Source organism: Echinops telfairi, unplaced genomic scaffold (genome assembly GCF_000313985.2).
Source record: "Echinops telfairi isolate 266 unplaced genomic scaffold, ASM31398v2 ScPeMD7_7469;HRSCAF=8507_1, whole genome shotgun sequence".
Taxonomy (NCBI): Eukaryota; Metazoa; Chordata; class Mammalia; order Afrosoricida; family Tenrecidae; genus Echinops; species Echinops telfairi.
In genome coordinates this window covers 67,648,555-67,654,540 of record NW_022111373.1, presented here as the reverse complement: position 1 = coordinate 67,654,540, position 5,986 = coordinate 67,648,555, and the positions used below count along the sequence as shown (strand labels likewise).

The following is a 5,986-nucleotide window of genomic DNA, read 5'->3' as shown; positions in this document are numbered from 1 at the left end:
GTATACAAGAGCCTCTTCAAAATCAGAGGAAGAAATACTGTGATGATGAAAAAAGAGCCTCCAGCTTACAAGATGTTTGTCTGAAATGGTAGCAGCACCTGAGACCTTAGTGCCAAGACCATGAGTAAATGTAGAAGGGCAACATGAAATCTATGAGGCAGAGCTGTCTAGGGAACAAGGCAGTGGCCAAGGAACTACCATATGTACTCTAATATAAGCCAACTCAAATATCAGCTGAGGCACCTAAATTTACCACAAAAACTGCATTAAAAATGTGCTGAAAAACTCAGCTTATACAGCATTATATTCAGTATGTGGCTGAGAGGTTGACGATCAGAGAGAGCAAGAACTACTCGCTGAGAAGAGGTGCTGCTGTGAATAAGAGTATACCCTTAACATTTTCTGACCCTGATTTGTGGTAACCTGTTTACTTCCACAGTACAACCCGATAGGCATGGGTATTGTCTGTGAATTCTGTGTGGCTATTGCAAGACATCATTGAACCCATCAGAGAAGTAGAGTGTCATGCAGGGAATGTCTGATGTCAGCACAGGGTACAGAGGAATGGAGGGTGGAGGCACATCTGACCTCTGCTTGTGGCTGTTGACCTGAGGCTGAAGTGAATTTGGATTCTCCTCCCCACTGAAGCCAGCGGAGATCTGATATGTCTTCCTTGCCATTTCCTCAGTGTACCTTTCTAAGCATGAAAAATATTTCCCAAAGCACTAAAATATCTTTAACAATATAATACAGTCATAATAATAATACTCTAATGCATATCACAAAGCTCCACCCATTTATGATTAGGAACCATTGTATTTATTCAGAACTTTTAATATCACCGGTTTCAAGGAATCTGGGTTCACTCAGATGTTCACAACCTGGGGACCTTCTGTATTCCATTGTCTGTGTGTGCCAGACTTTGTTTACCTGTTCATGTGTGAAAAAGTATTTCAACCTGAGGAAACATTTTTTGTTGTTGCTATTGTGAATAATGCTGCAATGAACATATTGTTGTTGCTGTTAGGTGCTGCCAAATTGGTTTGAACTGATAGTGATCTTGTGTGCGAAAGTCTATAACAATGCCTACTCTGCACCATCCTAACAACTGTTACTAGTTTTTCGAGTGAATTGTTGCAGACATTGTGCCAGACCATCTCGTTGATGGTCTGCTTCTTTTTGCTGTCCCTCCATTGTACCAAGCATGAGATATTTTTCCATAAGTGATCTCTTCTGATAATGTTTCCAAAGTTATGAGACAGAGCCTCACTCACATTCCTTGCCTTGAAGGAGCATGCAGGCTATATTTCTTCAAATAGATATTTGTTCTTTTAGCAGCCCATGGTACTTTCAGTTATATCTTCTTGCTGGTTTATTTGCTATAACATATTATATTGTTTTTCTAAAGGTGGTTTTGCCATTTGTTGTATACAAAGTTTAATTATCCCTGTCTACTGTAAAATGATAAGTCTTCGTGCATTGAGGCCATATTATTCCAGATATGTTACAAATTTGGCATTTTTCTTTAAATGGGTCGTCATTTTAAAAAATCATCAGTACTAAGGTAAGAAAAAAGACTTGGCTATATGCTTCCAGAAATTAACCAAAGAAAACCTTATGGACCACAGCAAAGCATTGCCCTATTCAATTGATACAGACATGATATAGACATAGAAGGACTAGGTCATTGGAGAAGGATGTCGTGTTTGGTGAAACAAGGCTGTGAAAGGTCCCTAGTGAGCTGATGGTCATTGTAGCAACAACAGTGACGTGGCACATATGGCTGATTTGGGGGATGATGCAGGTCAGCAACCTTTGGTTCTGTTATACATAATGTCAGCAGGAGTCAACGTTGACTTGACAGCTGTCAATAACAACACATAATAAGAAGAAGCCCCCCAAACATCATCATATGTACCTATGCTGTGGTCATTTCGTTGTTCCTTATTCCTTTATGTAGATCTGTATTTCCATCTGGGAATATTTTCTTTACTTTGAAGAATTTCCTGTATTATTTCTTATAATGCAGGTTGGCTGGTGTGAAAATCTTCAGCTTTTACCCATTTGAAAGATGTTTTCTTTGTATTTTTTTTCAAAATACACCCGCCCCTTCAAAGTGCATTCTCCATTGTGGAAGTGGGTGCGTTTTGATTTGATTGTATATTTGATTGTATCAACTATCAACTTATATTTGTGGCAACACTACAAAATCTAAATCCCACTATTTTACATTAGCCTGGGTTTCCTCCGTTTCTCAGTCACAGAAGCACCATCTCTGTCAGCGTGCAGTTGCAGACACCAGCTTTCCAGTGGTCCTCTTGTCTCTCCCATCCCCACAGCTGGAGCCCTCTTTGCAGCTCTTCAAGTGAAAAGCAGCAATATTTTGAGGGGGACCCTCTTGAGAAGAGGTGGTAAGTGGCCAGGGTGGCACCTAAGAGAAGTCAGGGGTCGAATAAATTGCTGTTGCTGCTCCCCTCCATTCAAGTGCTCTGAAAGGTGAGTTCTGCAGTGAGAAGGGCACTAGGGATAATCCAGAGCCTGGCGACAACTGCCAAAGCCCGCTGCCTCCTGCTCCTCCATTGCCTGTTATGCTGAGCTCCTTTTTCAAGTAGTGTCCAGTATGTCTTCCTGTTAGTTTCTAGTCTCTCGACCTTGAAATTCAAGCCCTCCAAGACCACAGTGCTCATTGGTTTCTGTGGGGATCTCCCTGACCCGTGACTTCAGGTTTTCTTTTTCTCTCTGCTGTGTCCAAGCTACTTTTAGTAACATCCATTGTGGGTTTTCTGAATCTGACTTTATCATTTTCTCATCTAGATGTTGAATTTGGATTGTGTTTATATTTTCCATATCTTTACTTATTGACTTCTTGTTCTTTTAAGATACAATTAGCTTCACATTTTTATATTTTTGTTAAATAAACGTTTCTATGATTTTATAGAAATGCTTTTTTTAACTTTCCTTCACATTGTTTGCACAGTTTCCCCCTAAAAATGAATCAACAAACGTTCCATGAGAACAATGAATTTATTTTCTTTATTGATGTATCCCCGCAGGTTACCGCATTGCTTCTTACTTACATAATCATTGGATGGATGGATGTAATACCCTTAAAGTTAAAGGGCTACAGAGGATCTGGTACAGTCAGTTGGTACTGATTCACATTTCAGACAGTTCATGTGTTCGCAGTAGGCAGCTCATGGCTATGGAAAGAATTATGTGTTTTTGTAGAAAATCATCATCATATTCATATCATGGCCCTGGAGTCTATGCCCACACATAGTTATGCTATAGGACAGGGTAGAATTGCCCCAGTGAGTTTCCAAGACTGTAACTCTTTGCAGAAATAGAATGACCTTCCTCCTGCGACTCCACTGTAGAAAATAAGAGTTAAATGTTTCTGTCATGTTCTGAGCCCTTTTACATTAACAGCAAATCCCAACAGCCCGACAGTCAGAAGCTGGGAGAGTTGAACTTTGCAACAATGACTTCCCACCCCTAAGCTTGGTTTCTTCTCTTGTTGCTTCAGCTGTTGCGTCTTTTCCCTTTCATCTGACCAAGTCCTGCATCTGCCCTGAAAGGTAGTGTCCCTACCACATAGATAGTTGCATTCATGTTTCTTGTGTCTCCACTCCTATAAGCCTCCTTACTTTTGTCCTGTGTGGCTCAACCACCTCACTCTTTCATAGATCCTGATGCAAACTTGTTTATCTTAGGAAGCATAAAAAGAAGGCTTTAAGTAGAGGGCATGTTCACACACACACACACACACACACACACACACACACACACCCTATCCTTTCCTTTAAAGTCATTTTCAGGGTTATACTTCTTCTCCCCTGATAGACATATGAAATGGCCCTACAGCTTGGCTGAAATCACTAGGCTATGTTACTGAAATGCTGAGTGCCTGCAAAGATAGTATGCCTTTACCCATAGTTTCAGATATTAATTTGTTATGCTGAATTGGATATAGTTAGACCTGATGCAGTGGATATTCATAAATGAATTAAAAGAATCAAATTTATTATTTTTCTAAATGAAATTAGTTCTGCTACTAAGTGAATATATGGATTATATTTATGTCTCTGATATATAAATATTTACATCTATAGCATCTAAGCCTTGAAGGTAAGTTTCTGTAACCAACCACTCTCAGTCTTTGAGACTAAACTAAAATATAGTGACCTTTCAATTCATCATGGAGTCATGGTGGTGCAGTGGGTTAGGTTTTGGATTGCTAAATGAAAGATCAGCAGTTCAAATCCATCAGCCTCCCTGAGGAAAAAATACGAGGCAGATTTGTTTTCTAAAAAATTCTGTGGAGCAATTCTGCTCTGTCTTATAAGGTCATTATGCTTTAGAATTGACTAAATGGCAGTGGGCTTGTCTTTTTGTTTTGTTATCCAACTTTTACACTGATTTGTAGAACATTTACCTGATTGCTTTGCCTTAAAATCCTGATTATTATAGGACTGTGGGTCAGAGATGCATTTGAACAGAGGGGAAGATTTTCCTGATTTAAGAAGCTGAAACATTTTTGATGGTCACAGAAGATGATGAAACTGCATATATATTTAGGTTCACATTTTTTATTTCATGAATTAGCTTGGGAAGATAGTTTTCATGTAATTATATATTTCTAATGAAAATGTATCCTGCTCTGGTGGCTGTCAAAGATGGCAGAGGGTCAGGTCTTGGTGCTTGATGACCATGTCCATCTCCTGGGCTATCTGGCAGCCATTGTGGCAAGGTGGTGGTGGTGTGCTGTAAGGGCATCAACATTTTTGGCAACTTCTACAGAAACAAGTTGAAGTACCTGGCCTTCCTCCAGCCCCTCCCACTTCCAGGTCCCTAGCCACATCTTCCGGTGAACCATGCACTGTTTGCTGCCACAAAAGACCAAGCAGGCAGGCTTCCCTGGACAGGTTCAAGGTGTTTGACAGGATCCCGCCCCCTTACGACAAGAAAAAGCGGATGGTAGTTCCTTTGCCCTCACGGTAGTGTGGCTGAAGCCCACATGGAAGTTTGCCTACCTGGGCTGCCTAACTCATGATGAGATGGGCTCAAATACCGGAAGGTGACAGCTGCCCTTGAAGAGAAAAGAAAGGATAAGGCCAAGATCCATTACAGGAAGAAGCAGCAGCTCCAAAGCTGTGGAAACAGGCTGAGAAGAACTTAGAGATGAAGATTAAGCACACAGAAGTTCTAAAGACCTCAAATAAAATAACAGAGGAAGTAAAAAAAACAAAACAATAGCAACAACACAAAATAACAATAACAAAAAGAAAGCCATTGACAAAAATGGAAAAGCCTATGAGCCCAATAAGGACTTAGTCCTTAAAAAATAAAAGAAATTGTATCCTGAATTTTATTTTATTTTTAAAAATACTTTTACTGGGAGCTCTTGCATCTCTTATCACAATCCATACATTCATCCTGTGTGTCAAGCACATTAGCACATATGCTGCCATTATCATTTTCAAAGCATTCTTTTCCTACTTGAGCCCCTGATATCAACTCCCCATTTCTTCCCCCTCCCTTGATAAATTATAGATTATTATTGCCCTTGATAATAAACCCTTGATAAATTATAGATTATTATTGCCATGTCTTACATTGTCCTCCATTGCCCCTCGCCCACTTTTCCATTATTCGGCCCCCTGGGAGGGGATTCTAGATTGATCCTGGTGATTGATTCCCCTTTTCTCCCCTAATCCTACTCTCCCCTAATCCTCCTGGTATCTCTATTGTCATTGTTGGCCCTGAGGGGTTTATCTATCCTGGATTCCCTGTGTTGTGGGCTCTTATCTGTAGCAGTGTGCATGCTCTGGTCGAATCTGATTTGTAAGGTAGAATTAAGGTCATGATAGTGGGTTGAAGGAAGCACCGAAGAAGTAAAGTTGTGTGTTTCATTGGTGCTACACTGCACCCTGATTGGCTCATCTCTTCCCTCTGACCCCTCTGTGAGGGAGTATCCAATTGTCTA

At 40.3% G+C, this 5,986-nt stretch overlaps 1 pseudogene; it reads left to right on the top strand.

Moving 5' to 3' along the window:
* Positions 1-4,676: 4,676 nt before the first annotated feature.
* Positions 4,677-5,256, top strand: LOC101642450 (annotated as a pseudogene).
* Positions 5,257-5,986: the final 730 nt, after the last annotated feature.